The sequence below is a fragment of the Aphelocoma coerulescens genome, chromosome 3, assembly GCF_041296385.1.
Source record: "Aphelocoma coerulescens isolate FSJ_1873_10779 chromosome 3, UR_Acoe_1.0, whole genome shotgun sequence".
Lineage (NCBI taxonomy): Eukaryota > Metazoa > Chordata > Aves > Passeriformes > Corvidae > Aphelocoma > Aphelocoma coerulescens.
In genome coordinates, this window is record NC_091016.1 from 111,850,650 (window position 1) to 111,876,089 (window position 25,440).

The 25,440-nt window shown below is 38.2% G+C and overlaps 2 long non-coding RNA genes across 2 annotated transcripts in view; one reads left to right on the forward strand and one right to left on the reverse strand.

Annotated features, from left to right (window-relative positions):
• LOC138108656 (uncharacterized) overlaps positions 1-25,440 on the reverse strand; it is a 170,391-nt gene that overhangs the window by 114,453 nt on the left and 30,498 nt on the right. The window lies entirely within an intron of this gene.
• Positions 4,004-23,836, forward strand: LOC138108658 (uncharacterized). Its single transcript, XR_011150044.1, has 3 exons — positions 4,004-4,090; positions 13,338-13,405; positions 23,778-23,836. It is a non-coding gene; the product is annotated as an uncharacterized lncRNA (long non-coding RNA).

Consider the following 25,440-nt stretch of genomic DNA (forward strand, 5'->3'; position numbering starts at 1 on the left):
ATAAAGATGACAAGTCAGTGGTATAAATTATGCTAGAAGGAGACCAACTTCTATGTAAATGGCACTTGGATGCCCGAACTTTCATTAATCTTGGCAGTCATCCATAGGATGGGCTCTGTTTTCACAATGTTTCTCAGAACAGCAAACTTAATAAACTCTTTGAAATGATTTGTGCATATAGGCTTGTAGGTAGGCAGGCTTTAGACTTTAAATTTAGGGAAATATCATTCTTGTTTCCTGATCAGAAGTGCCACGAATTCAGGTGAATAAGAAAGAATCTGTGAATCAAACCTCACATTCCTAAAAATAAAACAGTTATAAAGTTTGGGATTATATTTACAGAATGACTATTACAACCCTGAAACCACATTCTTGTAATTATGACTATGAAAGGAGAGGACAAGAAAACAATCTTGTCTGGGAATCTCAACTGGAAAACTAAAGTCTTTTGTCCATTGGTGATTAATCTGGAACAGGGAAAATGTGACTTGCAAAGAAAATCACTGGACTCTCATGCAGAGTTACAGGTTACTTCTAGTGGATCTTCCATTGGGAACAAGGATGGTCCCACTAAAAAAGGGCAGTGAATATTCTGTCAATCAATTAAATGAGTTTGCCAAAGCTGTTCTTGCTTTTGATTCCAGTGACTTTTCCTACTACATTTTAGTACCATATTCTCCAAAACAATTATGAAATTCACATGACTGAAACTTTTTAGGGAATCACTATTACATTACTTTCAGTATTACTTTTGGCTGTAAAGGTTGCAATCATACAATCATTAAACAGGAAAAAAAACCTACTTGCCTTTTTTAAAAGTCTACTTTTCAATTTTCTTATTACCTGCAAAGGGGGAAAAGCAAGATCATTTTAAGAAAAAGTTGATACATACACTAACATCTTTGTGTGAAAAGCTGAAGAAAGCCATCAAACATAAAAAAACCTAATCCCCAAACTGAAACAAACCACCATAAACCCACACCCACAAAACATTGTTAAAATGACTGCCACAACATGAAAGAGAACAGCAGCCTTAATTATTGGTAATGTATCTATCAAAACATCTATCATTCAGAGTTTGTGAAATGCTTGGAGAACAAAACATGTACTACTGCATAGTGATCAGCCACAATCTGTGGGGAAAGGAACAGAACAGAACAGAACTCATAATGATTTGGTAGATAATTTACCACTGAGGTAGACTTAAAATCTCACTACTGGCAATGTATAATGAAAAAAGTAGAAAATGTTAGTGCCACCTATTGGTAAGAAATGAGATTTGGAAATTATTCAAGCTAATTTGCATAAATCCAAAGAAAAGTGAGAATAAACTGGCCATGTTTTCCTTCATGCTTTAGGAGTTTTGAATGCAGTCTCTAGAGTGAACTCTACTTTGGCTCCATTCTGCAAGCTTACATGTGTGTTTAACAGTGAATTACAAATATCTGTGCTTGTAGTTAAGAAGAAGATGAAGAATTTAGGTTGTATTTCGCCTCAGTTTGCTTACAGTAAAAGTTAATTGAAACATCCAGCACACTAAGAAATGTTGAACAGGGAGATGGGTTACTAGACTCAAAATACACAGCTTTGCCAGCCAAATTTCATTGGGTTGTACATCCCCTACAGAAACTTTAGAGGTGGTATGTTTGGCATAGTACATGGACACTGTTGCTATTCAGTGGTCTGAAAGGAGGATTCTTTGTAATTCTGTGTAAATCCTATTTGCCATGCATCCTGGTGAGATATACTGACTCAGAGCAGAAGCAATCCTTCTTACTACATGGAAGTGACCTTTATTACATTATGGCAATGCACCAAGTTCTGCTTTAGTTCATCAGTGTAATAGCCCAGGAGTTGCAGGGGATGCATACAAGGCACATACTTGTGTTCCTTGATGTTTGGTGCTGCAGTCTGTTTCTGCAGATGCTGAAGACAGGAGTGCTTTGGTATACTGAGATCTTGACTGTAGCAGTGGTTGAAGACATATGTTATACACAGGGAATCAAGCATCTGCTGCCACTGCTAAAAGAAGGCTGGCTTGGAGCCCCTTGCAATGACTGAATAGTGGTGCTGTAATTCCTCAAGAAAAAACAGGGTCATATATGAGATTTCAGGGCAGCAAATGAAAATTTTTAATGTGTATGTTCAGTCATCTCCTAACATTTGCTTCTTTTATCAGCATTACCTGCAGTCAAAAAATTAGTAGACATTACTAAAAGCTTCTTTGCCAAGTATCAGACAAAGTGGAAGGTGAGAGCTTTAGGTAGTCATTTACAGATTTAATTTCGGGGTTAATTTACACACATAGCTCACTACAGCAAGATACTAAAAATCTTGCAGGTCACCTTTGTTGCTGGCAGTTTTATATATTATGCATGTATAAATCCTGCTTGAACACAGCTGAATGAAGCATTAGAATGAGACTGGAGCAGAATAAGGACTTGGTGTAAAAGCACTGAATAGGATTTAACTGTTTCCCATGTCAAGTATGTTGTCACTCACTGTGTTGTGACTCACCTTTGCATCAGCAAACACTTCTTCCATTCTTCATCCTGCCAACTTAGACAGATGCCAAGACTGTCTCTTACATCATCAGAACGCATCCCATAATGCCCTATATCACCTCTTTGCACATGAGAATTTTGGGCACAACCATTATTAAAGTCCTATGGGTAATAAGCAGGAGATTACATTATATAGCTAACTATGGATCTCTTCACATCTTACTTATTTCCAGTTGTAGGTGATCATCTTAGAGAAATTTTGCAGTATAACAATATATCTATATTAAGCCAAAGAAGTCATTGGACTTGGTATTGACAACTGAACAGATCTGTGTCATTTCCAGGCTATAAAACAATCCCTGTTACAGAGGCACATTCTCTGATAGTGATGCTCCCATTGTGGGTTGCCTGCAAATGAGCACAAACCAGTTAAAGCAAATTGTATGTTCAAAAATGCCATTGTCTAGCAGGAGGCTGGAGAGCTAATCTAATTCTATCAGTTTCTTTGTTCCTCTTCCTCACACCTGCTTCATCCTGGATTGTCTGCTGAGAGACATCTCAGACAGCCAACAGAGCAGTGAACAAGGAACCCGAAGAGCCTGAAACAGCAAACAGAGGCACAAGCAGCCAGAGCCAGTTCACACGTATCAGTCAAACCCTGGTTGCCTGAGGCAGAAAAATGTTTAGTGTCTGTTTGTTGTGCAAGTGACTGCACGCTGCAAGAAGCATTCATTTCACAGATTGCCCATAAGGCAGCAAAACCCCAGCAACTGTGACAGCACAAGTAATGGGGAAATGTGTTGGATCTTCATTACCAGATCATGGTGTGGGTTTTCTATATAACAACTCCACGTTTTTCCACAAAGGAGCTCAGGGTGAGAATTCCAACACTGCACTTATCCCTTTCCTGGCAGCTGCTGTGGACACAGAGTTCCCAGTGGCACAAAGTCAGAAGGGAGCAAAGCTGCAAATGTAAAGACTGCTGCTCTCTCTCCTCTCTCAGCAGCCAACAAAGCCCGAACCAATCTCCACTGAAGTGGCCTTCCCGGAGGCAGTAATTGGGAAGAGCTTGTTCTGTGCCAGCCAAATATATAGGAAAGTCAGAGGAGCTGTTGCAGAGCAAGCAGAGCCTAGGTTGAGCAGCTAACCCTGGGGGTACATGTTTTTGTTTGTGCTTTAACCAGATTGCAATAGAGGAAACTTTGTAAGCACAAACTGCACCTGCTGGAAGGATGCCTCAGTGCTCTGACTCCAGCTGGTTGCCAAGTGAACAGTCAGGGAGCCGAGCAGTAGCAAGGGAATGGGAGGTCACTGCCTTTCTTATTCCCACAGAATTTCATTGCGGTGCAATATGCCAAAGTTCATCTTGGTTAAGGACAACTTTTTTTTTCTTCCCTGAACCTTGACATTCTACATAGTAGTGAAATTCGTTTCCCAGTCAGCTCTAAATGAGAACTTTAGTGACTTAGTCAAGTTCTCACAGAAAATCTGTAGCAAGCCTGGGAATCAAACCTGTATCTTTCCCTCACAATTTATATTTTTTCCTACTTCTCAGATATCCATCAGCTGCACAGTGAAGAAAGAAGGTAAACTCACTTGTTAATTTCTAGTGGGATATTTCTCCCTGTACTCAAACCTTTCTCATTTTTTTCCAAATTGATTTATCTCATAATATTTCCACTGACTCCTCCAGGAGATTATTTCTAGTGTAAAAAAGCCCACTATTTGGAAAATTCCCAGGTTTTCATCTTAGATTATCTTTTAGTTCGTTTCATCTCACAGTTTTATTATAACATAGTTACCTTTGCTAACTTTCTTTTACCTACATGCTATTTACCTGCTGATTGTTCCTATTTAGGCTGATATTAATCCAACTTCATTTTTGTTATTCCCTCTTATTTCTGTATCTCACAAGCATTTCTATGCTATAGGGAATGAAACTCCTCTGGATTTCAGGGACTGTAATTTGGAAAACTGCAGACCAATGATTGCTTCTGCACACACTGCAGTGGAAACCATAAACTTGGTTTCACAAACACATGGAACTATATACAAATAGTAAATCATAACATTGAATAACACCATGAGCATGTAGAAAGACTCCATGTACTTCTGACTGTGAAATCAGTTCAGTGATTTTACAAAAAAAAAAAAAACTATGAGGGAAACTTTGGCTTTAGAACAGAATAAAATTACATACTTGTGAATAGGTCCGGGAGCACTGAGACTGTTACAGTGACCTAATCCTCTTATTTTGCCTCTTGGAGAAATGCTTGGACCTCAGTCAAACTTACTTAAGCTATTTCATTTACATCCAATCTACCACAGTTATGCCTAGACCGGTCACAACACATTTGATTTTGCTAGATCTTTCCATGCTCTCAAATTGTGGGTGCTAAATTCTTGCCATTACTGTATCTGTGTTGAAGTCCTCTGTCTTACCTGTCTTCAGAGCTGTGTTAAGAAGCTGGTGACTGGTCTTCCCACACTTTATTGATTTCAGTTCACTGATACATTGTTAATAATTTCTTTAGGTGTCAGCACCAAAATAATTTTGGGAGAGTTTTAAAATTATTTCCATTTTAAAACTGAAGAAGGAACACAGAGAAAATAATTATCAGGCTTACAGTATCTGTTAGACACCTATTCAAATCAAACAGCTGAGTCCTGTTCAATCCCATCCCATCTCAAGGGTGAATACGGATAATGGGCAGGCACATTGGAGCTGCCTATTTTTCTCCATTGATAACAAAGAGAGCCTAAAAAATAGATACTTTAATTGAAGAAGGTAAAATGGAAGTAGGATGAAGTTTAGATTTTCAAAGTCATGCATGAAACACATGGACAGAGAAGGCAGCTCTTCCCAAATAACCTAACCATGGAATCACCCCCCTTCTACTGAGTTTATTGGAATTTTGGTGATTTATACATAGCAAATGCATATTTGTTTATGGAGATGCTGTCATTCCTTATTTACATGCAGAAATTTAACACGAGTTCTGTCCCCAAGAGTTTTGAATGAAAGGTAAAAGAAAACCCAATTCCCCAAACCATCTGCAGTGTAAGGAGAGTGAATGTTGTAGAAGATAAAGTCTGGGAGTACGATTTGAAAAAATGAAAATGCCTTCTGAAATAATTTCCAGATTGTTCTTGCTACTGCTTATAAACAGGAAAGGTATACAATGTTAAAATAATGACTCACTTGAATTGTGTGTTAGGCTCTGGAAACAAAGCAGCCAAGTCCATGTGGAATGATTCACTGTGATTATTCTTTGATGTAAACTATATTCCAGTGGGTGCCCAAAGTGATTGAGAGAGGCTTCATGGTACTCACAATGCTGCTTACTGCATGCAAAGTCCATTTTACCCAGATATTAAAAAAATATCTTGAAACAGAGGGACAAAATAGTTGAAGGATCTTCCACAGATAGTCCCCAGGAAAGAGGATTGACCTGTTCCAGATCAAGGTCAAATCTTTTGGATGATATTGCACACCCCCCTTGCAATGTATCAATTATGGATTACAATTTGAATGTTAAATTTAAAATGCATTACTTTGACACCGTGGAATCTCATAAGACATAGTGAATACAAACAAGACATTGGGTAGGGAAAATATACTTCCCTACATCTCAGTAAACAGTCTGTGAAGAATATTCTGAGAAATATAGAGGAAGCTGACAATAATATCTTTGCTACAGATCCAGCTGTCCTTCTATGTTTATTACTCTGGCACTGAAGTCAATGGGAAATCAGCCAGAATAAGAAAGAAGCTAGGACTGCAGGATCTGGTCCTTATGTGTAAGCTTAATCATTTTCTTCCACCTGCTACGGATCAGAAATGTGGACTCTGAGCAAAGGCTGAAGGGGAAGGGGGGACTTTCAGAGATAATAGGCAACAGACATGTTTTTGGTGGCAAAGGAAAGAGCTGTGCCCTCCATTTAAATTACCTGCCTGTGACTGCAAAGTTATAATATTCTACCCATACCAGATCCTTAATGATTCTTCGGGGAAATTCATGAGAAAGGCAGAAGTGAATCATGAAGCTCTTGTAATTGTCAACAGTCTTCAGGAGACTGCTGGAGTCCACAGTGCTCTGCAAGGATTTATGCCAAGCAGCACTACCAGGATGCATTCCAAGGCTAGTGGGCATTTTAATGCATTGGGGTTTTGCAGCATCGAGCAGGAAATGGGAAATTTAAAAAGCATTTATAAAGGGTAGGGGAGGTTGGAAACCACAATTTAAAAAAGAATAAAAATCACACCCCGGTTGGTATGAAAGTATGTAGGATCCATTCAGAAAAAAATCTATGAAGGAACATTAATACAGACTCCAGAATTACAAGCTGAGATGAATCAGAGCATTTCTGGCCTGCAGACAGTGCTGTTATTAAGAGTTATTGCTCAGTATAAAGAGCCAAAAAATGTGCTCAGCTCTGTATGAGCTGCAAATAAAGACAATCCCTGCTGGAGGATTTTTCGGTCTAGGATGCCGGTCCTAAGTCCTCTCTTCACAGCCCACTGTGTCTGTGCAAAGGCTGGTTAGCTCTCACAGGGCACATACCCACAGCAAGACTGTCACCACAGGACATGTGACAGACATGCTAAAACATAGGTTCTGATGGGACACCCAGTGGCCCAAGGATTCTCTGTGTTAGAACATGAGTGAAAAGCACTGCTGGAAGGTCACGCTGGCCTTAAATTGGCAGAATTGCTTCCTGGAAGATCCCCTGACTTCCTGCTGACTACAGAAGTTCCTGAGCATGAGCACACGCCCAACATCAATGCTGCTGTGCCTGATAGTAGGAGACATATTTTCCTTCCGTGGCCTTATGGTAAGGTTAATACAGTATTTTTGACTGGAAATCTTGAATAAGCATGGCATATACCCAGGAAAAAATCCTATGACAAAAAGGATCATCCAGTATCAGTAAAAGCACAGTCATTGAAAACACTGTGGGACCTCCTTGGTCTGTGCATGGTTCCCAGGCAGAGCAGGGAGACTTCAGCCTTCAGGGAAATCTTGCAAGAATAACAGAACAATAATAAAATGCAGAGCTTTGTTTTTAGTTCACATGAGGCCCCAGTAGGAAATTTGAAAACCTGCTGAAAGAGCGTCTTATGAAGCATTATTAATAAGTTATGCATTGAGTCACTGATTATAACAGGTCCTGAGAAGAATTCTTAAAACAAAAATGCATTCATTATTATGTCCCTGCTCATGCTTCATGCATCCTGCTCCTTAGATTTTTTGGTTTTAACATATTTTATTTAGATTACATAAATGCAGACAAGCATTAGTTCTTTGTTTTATAAATGGATTAAAATATTGAACACAAATAGGTATAATATATATGCATATCTGAAGTTCACTGAGAGATAATTCATTGACACAGAAAGAATTTGTTTTCTGTACCTCCTACAGTCAGCTTATTTATAACTACTATTTGTGTACCTAGGTTATGTGAGCATGGTGCTCTGCCAAAAAAATTAGTATTCAGCCTTTTCAGGCCCTCATATATATAAGCTGTTCTTGAGAGTGAAAACTCCCAGTTTAAAAAAAAAAAATTGCATAAATCCAGTGGCTTGCATTACCATCTGCTCAATCATCTTTTCTGGATTGTAAAGTGGAAAATGTCGGATTTATAGAAACCACATGCAAAGATTCATATTTAATTCTGCCAAGTTTTGCTGTCACAGCAGCCTTAAAGCAGATATGCAAGCCACACAAAACTCAGTCACTCTCCTGGTATTTCTGACAAGGATGTATAATCAGGAAAGTGCATCTTTTATTATAAAAGTCTCCTGATAACCTAAAGTGATTAAAGTAATCTTTTATTTCCCAGTGGGTTAGTCCTGTTGAGATGGATTGTCTCACCTTCACAGAGATCTGGCATAAGTCCTGTTTGAAATATAAGGGACACAGGCAAGTTTATAATACACCGGTCAAATTTCTGCAGTAATTTAGAAATTTGGTCCAAAACCTGCTCCAGATGTTCCTATTCGCTAGTCTATTTACTATTTCTGCACCAAAGTAATTGAAACAATGAATATTTATCTTGGATCACTGCAAATATCATGTTAGTTTTTTATTGCAATAAGTTCAGGATCGAGTATAAGGATCCAGAGTGAAGAACAAAGAAAAAACATTGTAAAGAAACAAAAAAAACCCAAACATCCAGCCATGTCACATAAGGCAGAATTGTCTCCTTTTATTATTTTTCGCAGTGTCTCAACTTAGAAAAGAATCATACTGTACTACAGTATTAAGTGAATTCCTATTCAGAAGTGTTTGCAATATGCATTCAAAAACACAGGTAAAGAAACAGCACACAATAACTCAACAAGTAGCAGATGCTACAACAGTTTTTTTCTGAGGGTCAGATCCAGGACTGGCAACACCTTTTCTAGCTCAGGAGGAAGAAATCTTTAAGTGTCACTTCATTAATAAAAGACATCTGGCTGGAGCCCAGTGTGGCTGGTGGTAGTCATTCCTTATGAATATTCATGCTGATTTTAGGAATACTTTCACCCAAGGAGAGGAGGGGAGGAACTCTTGCAGAATGTCCTCTGCTGCACCTTATTTCAAAATGAGGCTTCAAGCCCAATTCTGAAATGATTGTTATTCTACTCGGCTGTTGTCAGAAATCACACAACCTTTCCTCATCAGCTATGTTGGCAATAGCAGACATGGTGATGTATACCTGAATTTAAAGCTATGTGTTTTTTAAAAACAACGTGGAAAATTAGATCATTGAACAGACTTGAATTCCAGTATTCAGGATAGAGACTTTATCTTTTTTTCTGCTACAATAATGCAATTTTTAAGCCTCCAAACCCCACTCTTGCTTTGCATTCACATGATCCACTGAAGCCACAGAAATATTTGTTATGAATCAGATCAATAGTCATTGTTATTCACTCTTGTGCAATAACAAGGATACGTGCTAGAAGTTCCAGAGGAAGGTGTCAGCTTTTCTGAACATGGGATTAGCTTTGCATGCTTTCCATCACGAAACTTGAGGGTCAAAACCTTTTATAAATGTTTATCCTAGTTGGTGTAAATAGGACTGACATTCTTCTGTCCACAGTTGTGTAAAGAGTGAGAGAAAATTCTCTTTGAAGAGCCAAATTATAACTTTGCTCTCATGGCTGTGATTTTGTGGAAGACTGATTTTTTTCTGCCTTGAGGGAGAAAAGAGTTCCCTTGACTTCAGCAGACATCCACATTCTGCTGCCATTTAAGCATGATATCCATATCCTCATTTCCACTATCTTCCCTGCTTTTCTATCCTATTACTTACCATCAGCCTGACTAAGAGCTCAAACCAAGATTTAGGTTTCAGTCTACTGTTAATTTAATTTTGTTCTTACTTTTATTCATACAGTGTGGAAGGACTCAACTGGTAAGATTTTGCTGGTGGACCTGACTGAGGTTGGGTATCCATGCAGAATGATCTTTGTGTGAATTGCATAGTTGTGCCAGTTACAAACCTGAGAAGTGTTTGGTCTGAAACTTTGAGAATTACTAAAGCAGAAAAAGGGAAGGGGATAGAGCGATGATTTGTCTATTTCATGGTTATGTAACTCTTTCCTCTTCAGGGTCATAAGTTTTTTGTAAGACTTTTTGTTACCACTATCCATTATACATTCATGTGACATGGAATATTTTAACAAAACAGATAGATTGAATATTTTTCAACTATCTCCCTCAGACTTGTGTTGCAGTCATGGTACTTTGGAAACTTCCTGCCTTTCCACAGGAAGTTTTTACACATATGATCTAACAGTTTTAGATAGAAGTATTAAGAGAACTGTCAGGACTTTAAAGTGGAAGGACAGGAATGGGAGGATGTTCACTTCTAATGGATGGATCCTGTCCCATAGTGACACAGGGCAGTCTTTCCACTCATCAAGGCTAAATTCACATTTTTAATATGGGAAGAAATTTGATTATGGGTTCAACAGGGCTCTTTTCACATAGTGTGGAGGAATACATTCAGTGCAGGTAGCTCCATGAGCAGCTGCAGTGTGAGCTGCAGGTTGAGCTCTGGGGCGTGGGGGCCCCATGCCAAAGGTTGGGATTGCTGCTCCTTTGCACGACAATGGGCACAAGATCCTGTGGCCTGGCAAGGGGACCAGACATTTGGACATACAGCAGGAGCTGAGGACTCTGGACTTTGGCTTGCTGGGACTGTGAGGTATCAAAGTCCAGGGTTTTCTTTTTTTTTGGGGTCCCTGCTTGAGCTGTTGTAGCAAGTTATTTTAATGATCCAGATGTCTGAGAGTCTGCTATGGGAAACCTGGGGTTGAGCTGGTGAGGGGACCTTGTCTGACTGTGTGAGTGTGGGGGTGCAGCTGCAAAAGGGCCTCAGTCCCAGCTCCGGTGGTGTGAGAGTGACTGACAAGAGTGGTTTCTACGTGGTCAGACAGGGAAGTTTCCTTAACATTAGTTTTAGTAGCACTCCCTCAAATGCACCTGGATGTTGCCTGATATTTTTAATGATATCCAGAGCAGCAGAACAGTGTATCACACTGCCTGTCCTCTTGCTGAAAGACTTGCCTTTTTATGTTTGAAGGAAGATTTCAAAAGCTCCAACAAGTTTGCATTCTAGAATCACAAAAATAGAATCTACTTTTTTAACAAAGTAAAACATAGTGTAAGCAAAAATGAAAGGAGGGATTCGTCTACTGCCAGTGTGTCTAAATCTGCTATTGCTGGTATCAGTCCATTCTTATTATTAAATATAAATAAGGTTAAAATAAGCATAGAGTCCTGAAGGATTTACAAGCTAAATTAGATTTGTGTGGAGATTGGAAAACAGAGACAAAGAAAAAGCAGACAACCTTTAAAATTGTTTCTAATAATTAAAAGTAGACAAATAAATACTTCTGGTAGGAAACATTAGGATGAGTATAGCTCTTGTGGCACTGAAAATGAGGAAGAGAAATGTGTACAGGAGACTAAGCCTTAGTATAACCAGGCAGTGTACAATAGTGATAGTGCTGTAAAAATAGAATGATTGAATTCATGAAAGACAACTTGCTAGCATTTAGTGTTTTAGAAAGATGAAAATTAAAATAAAAAAAAGATCCGGCTCCTAGTCTACTGATACAATTGAAATAAGAACATGAAATTCAGTTCCACTTCTGGGAATCAGAAATAAAATCTTCATGACAGAGTGGCTGGAGACCAGGTTATGTCAGGCAACGTGGGCTCCAGTCTCTGTTTTAACATCTTCTGCAACCTGTTGCAAAGCTCAGTCCTTCAGTGTGCCTATGTCTGAAAATGGAACACTTTTTAACATATATTATAAATTTTTAAAGGCTATATATGCAAAATGAGCCTTCTATTGGTTTTGACACTTAAAAGACTAATGCACAGCAAAACAGCTGAGCACTCTACTGCAAACACATTCAAGGTCAGGTTGGATGGGGCTCTGAGCAACCTGATTTATTTGAAGATCTGATAGGGCTTTGGGCTAGATGACTTTTAAAAACCCACACTATTCTATGTTTCTATGAATGCAATTTCTATGAAACAACTTTACATAACTGCATTTTCTTGAGTATTGATGTACACCTCTTCAGCAAATATCACCTCTGTGGTGCAATTGGAGATAGTGCTAGAGCATTAATCAGTCAGCACCATGTCACTTAACAGTATCAATTCTGGTAAAGAATTTGCTGGAACTCAGCATTGTCAGTCAAGTCTGTGCATTTAGAGAGATGCTATTTTTTTCTGCCAAAGCAAGTCCAAACTTGTCAAGGATTTTGTCTGTTAACATGATACTATTAAGAACTGAAACTTATTCAACTTAAGTTGGCCAACTCTTTCCAAAACAGGGTTCCATGTGTTGGTTTCTGAAATTTAATAGGAGGCAATAACTATCCTCTAGCTTAGGTTGTCTATTTAAAATAATTTAAAATTGCCTACTCTTTCTTAACACGGCTCTTTATTACTGGTATCACATTATATGTTTGAACTATACTTTTATCCATAGGATTTTCTGAATATGTAAAACATTTTGGATCTGATCCAAAATGTCTGGATTACTTGTTGAGTTCCAAATCTTGTCTTGACATATAAATCTGAAAAATAAAAAATTTCAGAGCCTTGTTCAGCTGCAAATGATTCATCTTCCCATTTTCAACGAGTTTTAAATTATTAGGATCTGTGTATAGACTGTGATCATTCTGTCTCTGATAGGGTATATAGAATTTTCACCAGTTGTTACTGTAATTAGATAATTCTTATTAGATTGAACTAATTCAATTATTTGCCATACTTGCACACAAAACCCCTGGTGCCCTTGAATAACCTCAAAACACATCCACTAACCTAAACACATTGCTGTACATAGGAGATGCAAGGCTGCCACATGGAGATTTGCAAAAGGATAGTATAAAGAATGAAGAATTTAAAAAAAAAATCTTCACAACTCACCCCAAGCCTGGAATGAAATGTTTTTTCTATGAAGAGGATTAAAGCAATTTTATGTTCATCTTAAACAATAGATGGTGGTTTCTCTAATGTGTGTTTAAAACAGGGCTAGTTCCCATACCACCATGTGCTAGATATTCTGTATCTCTCTTTTAAATAGGGTGAAGAAAGAGGGAGAGCACACAGGGTTTAACTTTCACAATTACTGTTTTTTAAGGACTTCTCAACAGACTGAAGGAAAGATCATGTTCTTGTTAAATCTACCAAAGATGAGTAGGTTTAAATCTATAAAAGCTGCTTTCTCATGCATTCAAAAATCAGGTCCCAGTAACCTGAGTAAGCCTCACAGAAAAAATTAATACTAATAAAATTACTTCTTTAATTACAGAATGATAATAACCACCCGTACTGTGTACAACTGTGGGTGAAGTCTGCCAAGTGAACCGAGATATTTCAGTGAGTAATACACTATTTTGTTCATCCCACATACTGTTGCAGATGTGTTTTGTGTGCTTGGAGTTCTGAGAAATCTGTCTATTTCATCCTATATCTAAAGACCCTCTAAATTAGTGGAGGTGGTTTGAATTATATCTAATTTGTCTTGATTCACACAATGGTGTATAAGTGACTTAAAATTATGTCTTTGAACATACTGACCACACTAACATTCTGAAGGAAAAATCTGAAAAAAAATCCTATAAAACAGGCTTGCACCAGAAACTGGATTGTGTATTTAAGATAATACAAAATATTAAGCCCTATATGATATATTCATTCCATCTGATCCAGGATTCAGAAGTTGTAAGGAATATAAGCAAACCCAATGTAGGCACAATGTTTTTTAAAAGCAAGGAACAAACAGAAATAATGGCAGGAAAACACACTTGTGCAATATATCACAGAAAGATCTCCAGCTAAAGCAGAGACCATCATCACAGATAATCATCTCTGCATGTACTCTCAGCTACCATGTGGAAGCTGAAAGCCTAATCCAATTTTTAGATGCATAAATGGTGATATCTAGAAATTAGGAAATGACCTTTCCTCTGCACACAGAGCCAGTAAGATTTCTACCAGAATATTGTATCCATTACTAGTGTGAAAACGTCTGTGAATCATAGAATGTTCAAGAAGTTTTCAAAGAGAGTCACTATTTTTTTTTCCCAGAGAAGGAGCACAGTCTTCTCATCTACTTAAAGAAAAGGCTGAGAGAAGGGAAAGCTTGATTATATGAATATAAAGTGTTCAGATGTGGCAGAATTATCCAAAAGAATGGGACTATTCTGCAAAGAAATTAGTAATGGGAACTTTAGAGCTGGAAATTGAGGTTAGACAGATTCATCCTAGCAATCTCACAGTAAAAGGGGTGAGGACAGCTCTGGAGCCACCTGCCAGAAGAAGTGGTGACTCCCCAGAGGGGTGAGAAGATTTATCTGTAGCTGCATCCCAGAAGATGCTTCCAATACACTGATAGGATGTGAGTTTGGGCCCCTGACCTGATGTAGGCTATAATCCTGATTTTCTGCATCCTCTAGGCCAGGATCTAGACCCTAAACTGGTGAATATCATGGGATCAGTTTCTCCTCCTCTTTCAGCAATGAAGTTTAGATGTCCAATGTAAGAGGACACTCGTAATTCATTCATAACACTGAGCAGAAGGATTCTTCTTTATTTGGCCCTTATTGGCTAGCCCTTTTTTTTTGCTAGCTTAGCTTGCTTCTGAGTAGGGTACTTTGGGTTTGGCTTCAGCGGGTGGGAGAAATCCTGAAGTTAGAGTGAACTCTACAGCTGTGAAGATCTAGCCCATGTTCTTTAGTTACCATTCAAATATATTGATAAAACTATTTAAGATCAAGGGAAGAAAGTATTCCTTTTGTCTCTATTCTACTGGCACTTTGTAGCAATTGTTCTAGTTCACTTTCTAAATGTGTGCAGTACCTAACACAGTAAGACAATAGTCTTAGCTGGAAACAATCCAACAACCTTTTTAATATATATGTATATATATATATACATATATACATATCTTTCTAATGACAGGCCAATGCATTTTGAAAATATTATTTCTTCAATGGAATATGAAAAATGTTGGTAGTTAAAGCTGTATTGCAATATTTAGCATGCATATTGATTTTGACAATCATAATATATCGTAACACTAGTTCATTACAGACATGACAAAGTGATTTTCATATTACCTTTGTTAAATGTGATGCACGCACACACCAACTTTTATTTGACTGAGGAATTACATTGATTTCCAGAATAAGATGGATGTAGTCTTTGTAATCACAAATGGTCATGGGAATCTTAGTTTTATATTTCTTCACTTATGGGAAAGCTTATTTTCATATACACATTAATCACATTAGGTATGTGATAATACATTCTCCAGTGTTAAAATGAATTTCTGGGAAACTTGTGAGCAGACAAGATGCCAAACTGAACTTAAAGCAAAGGGTAGTCCATGTTTAAAAGACAAGAATACCCCCACTCCCTAAAACAAAACCAGTCCACACCTCAGATTCTTGACAGGATATCCCCCCTGTGAGGTTTGTCTCAGTGGATATTCAGAGCTGACCTGTTGCTGGCTAGCAGCTGATCTAACACCAATCCTATTTCCTCTGCAGGAGATATGTTACATGTATGTTTTACTAGTGGTAAGAAATCCCCTGCCACCTTCCCAGGAGTTTGAACTAATAAGTGGATATAATCTATAGCATATAGAAATGAAAGGAATAAACATAATACAGTAACTAATCTGAGTCCATGCTAACGACAATGCAGCCCTGCCTGTATGCTGGTGAGATTATCAGTATACAATCTGGGGTTGAGGAAACCGTGTTTGTTTACAGATATACTCAAGCAAGTTGAATTCATCAGATCAGTCTCTTGGTTTTGTTTCTCACATTTACTCCTTCTTTCCACTGTTAAATTACTGTCTTCCTTTCATGCTTTCTTTTGAATAAAACTAAGTGGAGGTAAAAGGAAACCACAACAATGTGTGCAATGTGGGAAAAATCATATGACCAAATAATTTAACCACAGTTTTCACAAATGAAAGATGAACTTTGTTAGATAATGATAAATCAGTCCTAGAAAGATTAGAAAATACTGCTTGAATCCTCTAATTTCCTGCTAACACATTATGATCTATTAAATTGCCACTTTTTGCCACTGCAAGGATGTATAAGGTAAAATAATGTTGCAAAAGTTTGATACACACGGTACAGTAATTAAGATGAAACACTGTAGCTAAGGAAAGCTTAAAAAGGCACAGTGTAGCCTACAGTTGATCTGATGTTGTCCTGAAAGGGGCTAAAATAGGCTTTTTACTGACAGCTCGGTCTTTTGTATTAGGTAATGTAGTTTCTCTAACAATATTCACTGAAGCATTTGGCATTTGCTCGTGAAGTTATGAGTTATCCAAACTCTCACAGCAACAGCATTCATATAATGCACAATAAAAGTCTGGAAGACTTGATTGAGAGAAACAGGAATATGTATTAGCCACTTACTGATCTGACAGGACAGAAACAGAATTAAGAGTGAGATAATACAGAAAAAAAGCTTCCTGCAGTGGGCTGGTACCATATGATCAGTGATTATGAACAGAGCACAAAAATGCTTTTGAATATTCACAATATTGTTTTACTGCTACTTCTTCAAAGACCTTCCAAGTAATCTCCTTTATTGAGCACTGTCTAGCAGTTATTGAAAAGGCTTCATATATTCATTGCTTCCAAGTATAACCATTCAGTTAGTAACATAAAGAAGAGAACTAATCACTCTGGGTTTCTGCAGTGTCAGAAGAGAGGGTCATTTCCAGACCCTGATTCAGACTGCAAATGGGATCATCGCTCTCTGGAAGTAGAGCTTTCTGCTCACTTCCTCTTCATTGATTATGAGACTGAACAGACAAATTAAAATTAAGCAACATGATTCAAGTTGTGAACTTTGTAAGTTAAGGCTCATAAACTTCTCCTGTGTCAGTGAAGTTGTAGTAAATGGAAAACCCAGTCCAGGGAAAACACTCTAGGTGAAATCACATTTTACTGTTAATATCTGATATTGAAAGACATTAATATAAGCTGCTATTGAGGAATGCTATTAGCCTGAGGGATTAGGAATAGAATGAGACAAGGAGCAAGATAACAGTGAAACACTGTGATTGCCTTTTTCCAGCAACTAAATATATTAATACATGGTGGCCCTGCACATTTTCTTTTCAAGAAGTTCAAAGTAGAAATGTCAGTTAATTTTTCAGCTAACCCCTATAAATTAAGCAGTTTTTACAGTTAAAACCTATACTGAAACTGTATGAGGACATGTATACAGTGACTTCCATATTTTTTGTCCTTTTCCATCCATTCAACATTTTTTCTTCAGAGCATATATGAGTTTCCTTTTTCATATTAATCTATTAAGTCCTGTAGGACAGAGGGGACAGAGGTGGCTGGAGTTACTATAGGATCTGCCTGTCTGCCTTGCACTAAGATGGGGCAATATGATAGGTGAAAATAATTCCTTCTTACCCTAACTGTCACAGCACACAATCCACAAAATGTGTGAAGCCTCATTGTAAGAGACACTAAAAATCTATGGAATACCATGTTTAAAACTTCTAAAAAAATTTTGAGGAAAGTTTCACTGTAATTAAAAATTATCATGGAACCAGTGCAAGCAAAATATATCATTCAGGACGGAATGACCATTCCACCTCACTCCAACAGACTGATTGATTTATGCCATAATGACAGAATTAATGAATTGCTGCCTATGTAGTTTTTGTTGTCTTGCCTCATAGGGATATAGACCTACAATAAAGCATTGTGTCAGCAAGCTAAAACATTTGGAAAACAACCTTAAGAAATCAAGGAAGCAGAATTAAGGATCTCTGCTTGCCCACCTGGTAAATGTACCAAGGGTTCTCTCCAAAAGCACAGAGGCCACCTTACAGTCTACAATGCAGAAATTAACTTATTTAGTCACTGCCCTTCCAGCCTGACAGGCATAGTGGGTCTTGCAGATCAGATACACAACTAAAGTAAGCACTAAAATTTCAAGCACTGTATTAGCCAACTTTAAGCCATCTGTCTGGTGGCATCTATTATTCTGGCTTAAGGATCTGTGCTCCTGCACAATCTTTGAGTTAAATTAGATATCCCAAAATGCAAGCCATCAAAACCTAAAGAAAGACCTGCTGTGGATGTAAACCTCTAAGTCTAGCTGTCTGCTTGATGGAGTTAAGTGTTGAGTTCACAGTTCATCCAAACTCTTGTCTGCAAAATTACTTGCTTTATGCTGGCTCTGTTATGTGTATATCAGGACTTAAAATATCCCTATCCCTATGCTCATTTCATCCCGTACAGAAACTCCTGGTCAACCCTCACCCGAAGAGCAATGGCCCTTTGTAGGTTTTAATACTTCCTTCTCCCAAAGGAAATAATAAAATCATAGAATGGCTTGGGTTGGAAGACACATTAAAGATCATTGAGTTCCAATCCCCCTGCCACGAATGGGGAAATCTTTCACAAGACCAGGTTACTCAGGGCTCCATTCAACCCAGCCTTGAACACTTCCAGGGATGGGGCATCCACAGCTTCTCTGGGCATCCTTTTCCAGTGTCTCATCACCCTCCCAGTAAATATTTCTGCCTAATATCAAATCTAAACATACTGTCTTCCAGTTTAAAGCAATTCTCCCTTGTCCTGTCACTGCATATCCTTGTAAAGAGTCCCTCTCCTGTTCTCTTGTAGTCCCTTTAGGTACTGGAAAGTGTCATAAGGTCTCCCCAGTGCCTTCTTTTCTCCAGGTTGAACAACCCCAACTCTCTCAGCCTGTCTTCATAGCAAAGATGCTCCTGGACTCTGATAATCTTCATGGCCTCCTCTGGTCTCTCTTCAACAGGTCCATGACCTTTTTATATTGGGGCTCCAGATCTGGATGCAGCACTCCAGGTGGGGTCTGACCAGAGCAGAGTAGAGGGGAAGAATCATCTCCCTTGACCTGCCCATGTTGCTTTTGATGCAGCCCAGGATACAACTGATTTTTGGGCTGCGAGGTTGCCAGGTCATGTTCAGCTTTTCATCAGCAAACACCTCCAAATGCTTCTCCTCAGGGCTGATCTCAATCCATTCTCTGCCCAGCCTGCGGTTGTGCTTGGCATTGCACCAACCCAGGTACAGGGCCAGGCACTTGGCCTTGTTGAACTTACCATGGTTTGCACAGGCCCAAAGAGGTCAAGGTCTCTCTGGATGGCATCCCTTCCCTCCAGCGTGTCAAGTGCACCGCACAGCTTGGCGCCATCAGCCAACTTGCTGAGGGTGCACTCAATCCTCTGAAAAAGATGCTAAACAGTATGGCTCCCTGTACCAACCCCTGAGGAATAACACTCATTGCTGCTCCCTACTTGGACTGCATTGTCAACTGTCATGGCATTTATAACTGTTCAATTTGTGTACTAATTACTTTAAATAGCTAAATAAAAATACAGCTTGAGGTGCTGAAGAGCTGTTACAACAACTGTGGTTGTTTCTGGCCTCACTGGCAAGCACAGTTATATTTTTCCTCTATCAGTCATTGTATGTACACTGGCAAGGTAGAAATGAGTCAGGGACTCCCCTGTTGTAACAAGCAGACCACAAAGATACCATAACATGTGAACTAAAACAATTCTATCGCTTGTGGCGATCAAGGCCTCCACTTACATGCAACTCAATGTGCCTAATTGAACCAAGTTCTCACGTCCTGTGTACCCTGTGCAGAGGAAACAGGCAGTTAGCTGAAGGTCAGCACTCTCATATAACTGTCTCAGTAAAAAGAAGATAAAATCACAATCAAGCTGCTAGTTATTTAAGATAGGAAACTATGAAGACTATTGTAGGCCATGTTTAGGTCATCAGAGGAAGTACTCATGGAGCACATTTAGTACCTGAAAGGCAAAATATTAACCCTGTCCTTTCCTGACTCAAATTAAAGAAGAGAAGCCTCTTTCCCTTTCTTTGTTTGCTTACAGCTTCTGCTTTCATTTCAGACAGAAGATGGTCTTCATCTTGGAAGATACTCTGATGCTGTACTTTATAATTTTGCTGTAGATGCAGATAATGATTAGTATTTCCACTGTAATGTAAAGCATCATTATTAGCATAGATAGGTAAACAGGGTTCTACTCATTAATTTATAGCATAAGGGATTATACAGATTTAGGGAGCACTGTAAAACAATAAAAAATGAGTGCACACTAACTTGGGGCTGTTATCCACCCTCAGTAAATGCCATCAGAATGGGGAGAAAGCAGTTATGGATGCTAAGGAAATTCTACAAATTCAAGACAGACTGTGGGGTCTTTCCTAGTGAGCTCTGCTGGGATGGGAGAAGGATGAATGATGCCTTCCCTGAGTGTCTATTCCTTCCTCTGACTACCAGGCATTACTTTATAGAACAGATGGAAAAAAAATCTTAAATTGTCACTACAAATTTGATCTGCATGCCTAAGGCTAGAAACTCTTTCCCCTCTGCAAATAGTCTCTCAGAAAAAGCCAGGTTGTCTATGAGTGTATGAACACTATATGTGATTAGTTAGCACAAAGTATATAAACTGCTGGATTGTATTGTCTTCCACAGGAAAGGAAAAAAAGTGCCCAAAACAGCTGACTAACTCCACATGGGCAGGGACATGGTATTGCAATCAGTTCCTGCATGGCAACAGGGAGATAGGAATGACAGCAACAGCACAGGAGCAAACAAAAAGAAACATTATTTGGATGTCTATAGCCTTCATGAGGCAGCATGGGAATGGGAACAGCCCCATGTGAATAAAACAGAAACTCAGTACCTATAGCAGCAGTAAAAACATACAGATATGGGAATAAAGGAGTCTCACCTGAACTCTCCATCTCGGGGGGGTCTCAACTACTGTCAAGCTCCAAGTTTTAGCTCTTCTAAATCTGGAGTTGCTTTGCTGATCAGAGACCATCTTTCCACACTTTTATTTCAGAGGATGGAACAGTTTTCTTATTCCAAGCACTTATAAAATGTGTTTTTTTGGATTTTTGTGTGTGCTGGAGTGGGAAGTTCTGGGCTGTTGTTTCAAGCACTGTAGGTCACGTTTTAAATAGCTACCCCATGAAAACTGAACTTTCTACTTTAACTAAGAACCCAGCAGCAGAATAGAATAACTGCAAAAAACCTAGCCATAATTCCCCTTGCAAAGTCTGTCTCAGACTCTTTCCCTCTCCAAAACAACTGATACTGTATTATGACAGTTTTTATTCATGTTCTGAATCTTTAACCACTCCTTCCTGGGAATCCTTCTTCACCATGAAAGCAATCAAATTCTGGAACAGGTTATTTGGACAACATTTATGTTCTCCATCTGTAGTGATTCCAAACTTGACTGAATATGACTATGAGAAATATTTGAGCCCAGCTTCAAAGCTGGGCCTGTTTTAAGCAGGATGCTAGATGAGATGACCTCCAGAGGTCTCTTCTGGCCTAAATTGTTCAATGAACCTATGTGACTGGATGAGATTAGTAATGTGAGCTGAGCATCAGGAAAAGTAAAAGTATGTCTCCTGAGTCTGGCATCACTTTATTTATAAACTGAACTTCACAGATAATAAGTCACCTGAAGGAATATTTGCTGCATCAGACATGAATGACTTCATATTATTTTAGAAAATTCAGGAGTGCACTCTGTGTTTGCCATTTCATTCTGAAATTTCATGGGACATTTAGTAGCAGGCAAGTGAAAAATCTGGATATTTTTTGCTGAAACTGAGAAAGCAATATGAGTATGTGCCATATGTCACACTGAAATATAAGAAATTTGAGTCATAAGTTGTTCTCTATAAGTTTTTCCTCTAAACAATAGAGCGTCCCCAGGAAGTTGTGCAATGAGAATACAGTTCATGGTTTCAAAATAATAGTGGGCTAATTAGTAAATAAAAGTGTTCCTACCTCTAATTAACATAGTTCTAAACCCCATCCGTGCTAGAAATAGCACAAAAAGCATACAACAGATGTATCTCAGTGGAATTACATCAGACATAGTAAGTTTACCTGGGTTAAATGACTGATAAATGTCATGATGATGTATGACATTATTGATGTAATAAAAAAGATTCTAACCACTATAAATAAGACATTTTGCACAAAGCCTTTATTCTCTGCTTATGCTTGAGATTTCAAAGGAAGGACCTTTTTCTGGTGTGAAAACCAAACCAAAAGATTTCCTTGTAAATTTTATATTCCCTATGAATCTGATTGTGATTATTTAGAACAGGTATTTTTTTTTAAGTGTAACAAGATCCTTTTCAGGTTTGGATTGTGATGATTCACATTTGATAGAGTTATAATGAAATTACCATACTCAGCTTGACTGCTGGCACAGTAAATACTGCTCTGAAGGGGAAAGTTAGAACATTATGGCAAAGTTTGCAAGCCATCAATGATCTCAGAGGAAGGGCGTTTCTTCCAGTTGTTAACTTAAACAAAAACAACTGAAGACTATGCACTGGTCCTGGAGGGAACAAAACACTGGGAGTTTCACAAAGCACGCTCTAAATACATTAGCTTAGAATATATTGTGAAGGACTTAACTCAATTTTCAGTTTTGGTAGAAGGCTTCCTCCAGCATTCTGAAGTTATAGTAAATCTGAGACTTTTATCAAATGCAAAGCTGATTCAAGCATGTTTCTCTCCAGACTGACTCTGTCTGTCTCTTTACAGTCCATACCAAGAACCTGTCCCTCTGCCTTGCCCCCATGGAGCCCCACAGAATAAAAGAAAAAATGTAAAAGCCAATGTTGAACTAGCAACCAGAAGGTACAAGTTCAAATTATGTTTTGCCACAGGCTTCTGATGTGATTACAGACTAGTCAGTCTCCCAGGGCTTCAGCAGGGATAAATACAGCTTCCTTGCAACCTTTAATATATTCTACAGAAATGGAAACCAAATGAGTATCCAAGAGCTTTCTACTGCCATGTGTCATGATGATGGAGAGACAAGAGGAAGACATGATCTTTCCTTTCCTTTGAGCACATGTAGCTCATTTCTCTCGAAGTCCTTTTCTGTATTTCCTCCTTACCTTGCACTAAACTCTGGACACCCACAGCAGGTTTCTAACAATCCTGTGAGCAGAAAGGCAATATGCTGCACTAACAAAAAATATAGGTAGCTTCAAGTCTCCATCCCCCTCCTTGAACCTTTCAGAAGGAGGTTTTACACTGAACATTTTCTTTATTTGCAGATTTAGGCAGGACAATCTGGGCCAATGATTTTTGCTTCAAGTAGTTATGAAGGGCAAAAAATTATGTTCAGCTAGGCAGCTCATGTTTCTTTCATAAGAGTACCTTTCAGGATTTTATCTGTCCTGGAAAAGGGCAGATTTTTAACTGATTAAAGGGAATAGAAAATGTATCACATTCTACACAAAAATTGTAGGACAACTCCTGAAGTCTCTTAACCAGCACTTTGACATTTCTGGTTTTGTGATCCAATACCCATGAAGGGAGAACTGGGGGGAAAAAAAATCTATTTTTATATTAGGTCCTTGTTTCAAGCATTTATTGGGAAAGATAACTGGTGATTGCTAGGATGAACATCCAGTTTGGAAAAAAGCTTTCATCTCAAGGGAAGTGTTTTTTTAAGACCAATTCTCTTTAAGAAATCTTGAAAGTAACAACTGAAGTAAGCAAATAAGATATCATCCAAAAAATTCACCCCTGTCCTCGAACCACTGAGGTCCATATGTTCATCAGATGTATAGTAGTGTTCTCATTATGAATAAAATCATTCTGTGGGTTTTTCCGGCATCCGACACAGATCTCTGTCTGCAGAAACAGAACAGAGGGGCTGAAGAGAATGCCAAAGACATGACCAGGTAAGTGCCAAGAGCACAACCAGAAGGCAAAAGATAGGAGCATCAGCTTTTCTTTATATGTATATATATATTTAAATCTTAGAATGGTCTGAAAGATTTGCTTTATTTGTTCCATGGAAACAGATGTGCCCTTTGAAAACAAAGTAAGTGATCAAGATAACAGCAGCATGAAGACATAGGTAACACTACAGCTAAACATGGCCTGTGTGTGCAGAAAGTTCTGGCTGAGATGGTGGCTTTTATTTCCAAAGCTGCTTTCTCCACAACTACAAAAATAACCTGGATTGTTTTGAAAGAGATAATTGCCGAGCAATTTATTCTGAATATTTTATCCCTTGATTTCTTTAATCTGCTGTTAGTATCTCATACATCCTTCCATTATTATGTGCCAAACAATAGAAATTTAAAGCCAAAAATGTTATTTCTTTTCCTTTGATGTAGTTGAATAAATTAAGGTTTTGAAACGTGCCCTAGAGTTGCTATTATTAATATGGATTTTTAAATGTAGCTTGTAATAAAACAATAAGTATTTTTTGATTAGAATAATCTGACTGAAGTATTTACACTGGTCACTGGCCTTACTTTGTGATTTACAGTGCTAAAGAGATTAAGTTTTAATTCCTGTTAAAAGAACAGTTCCTTTGGCAGCAGCTTCTTTAAGGAGAACACACAGCTCAGAGTTTTAAGACTAACGTTAGTTTCAAGTCTTGGAAATTTTTTTTCCTTTTACTATTTTTTCAGTGATCTCATGGACTTGCTCTGAGTAGGCGTTTGAACTTGATGGCCTCAAAGGGACTCAAATCAGTTGAAAATTATAATGGGATCAATGATAGTGACCTTACATAGAGATTCTGGTGAATAAACTGCCAGTGAAAGAGAGTAATGTCTACTTTCTTTCATTTACAGCTTAATTTAGGTTCTAGAAGTGGATACTGATAATTAAAGTGTTCTCTGTGCTGTGTGCCTTTGTAAAATGCATCTTTAAATGTACATATAAATGCACATACAATTGTGTTCAACATGTGTGTGCCTATAGAGATAGATATAAATATTATATATCAAAGGCTAAAAATTACACTGCCACCAAAAAAGGCATTTAAGTGGGAAAGTTATGCATTCTGGGTTGAGGTAAAAGTTAGATGTGTGCAGATGTAAAAGAGTTTACTTTTGACAAGGAGAAAACTGCATCACCGATTGGCTTGAACTCTGCCTCCTTTAGTTCAGAACTGGACACTGTAAGCCAACAGATTGAATATATTTCTTCCAACAGATTGAATATATTTTTTCTATGTGTACATAACCACATCCAATGATGGTTATAAAAATCTTATGAAGGGCTTTTGATAAATTATTTTGGGTTTTCAAGAAAGCATTGAATTAAATCATCAGTCAGAATAAAGCTATTTTAAGTCCTCAGCTAACCCACACAGGCTTTTCTAGGCCCCCCCCAAAAAAGGCTTATCCCTTATCTTGGTGCAAAGTCATAACCTATTAAACTCTCTTTTCAGAACAGATAGATATTGTCCAAGCTAGATGCTTTTGCCCAAGAAGCTTATTTCCTCAATTTCTTTGTCTCCTTTTAAGCCAGCAGTAGATTTGCAAATC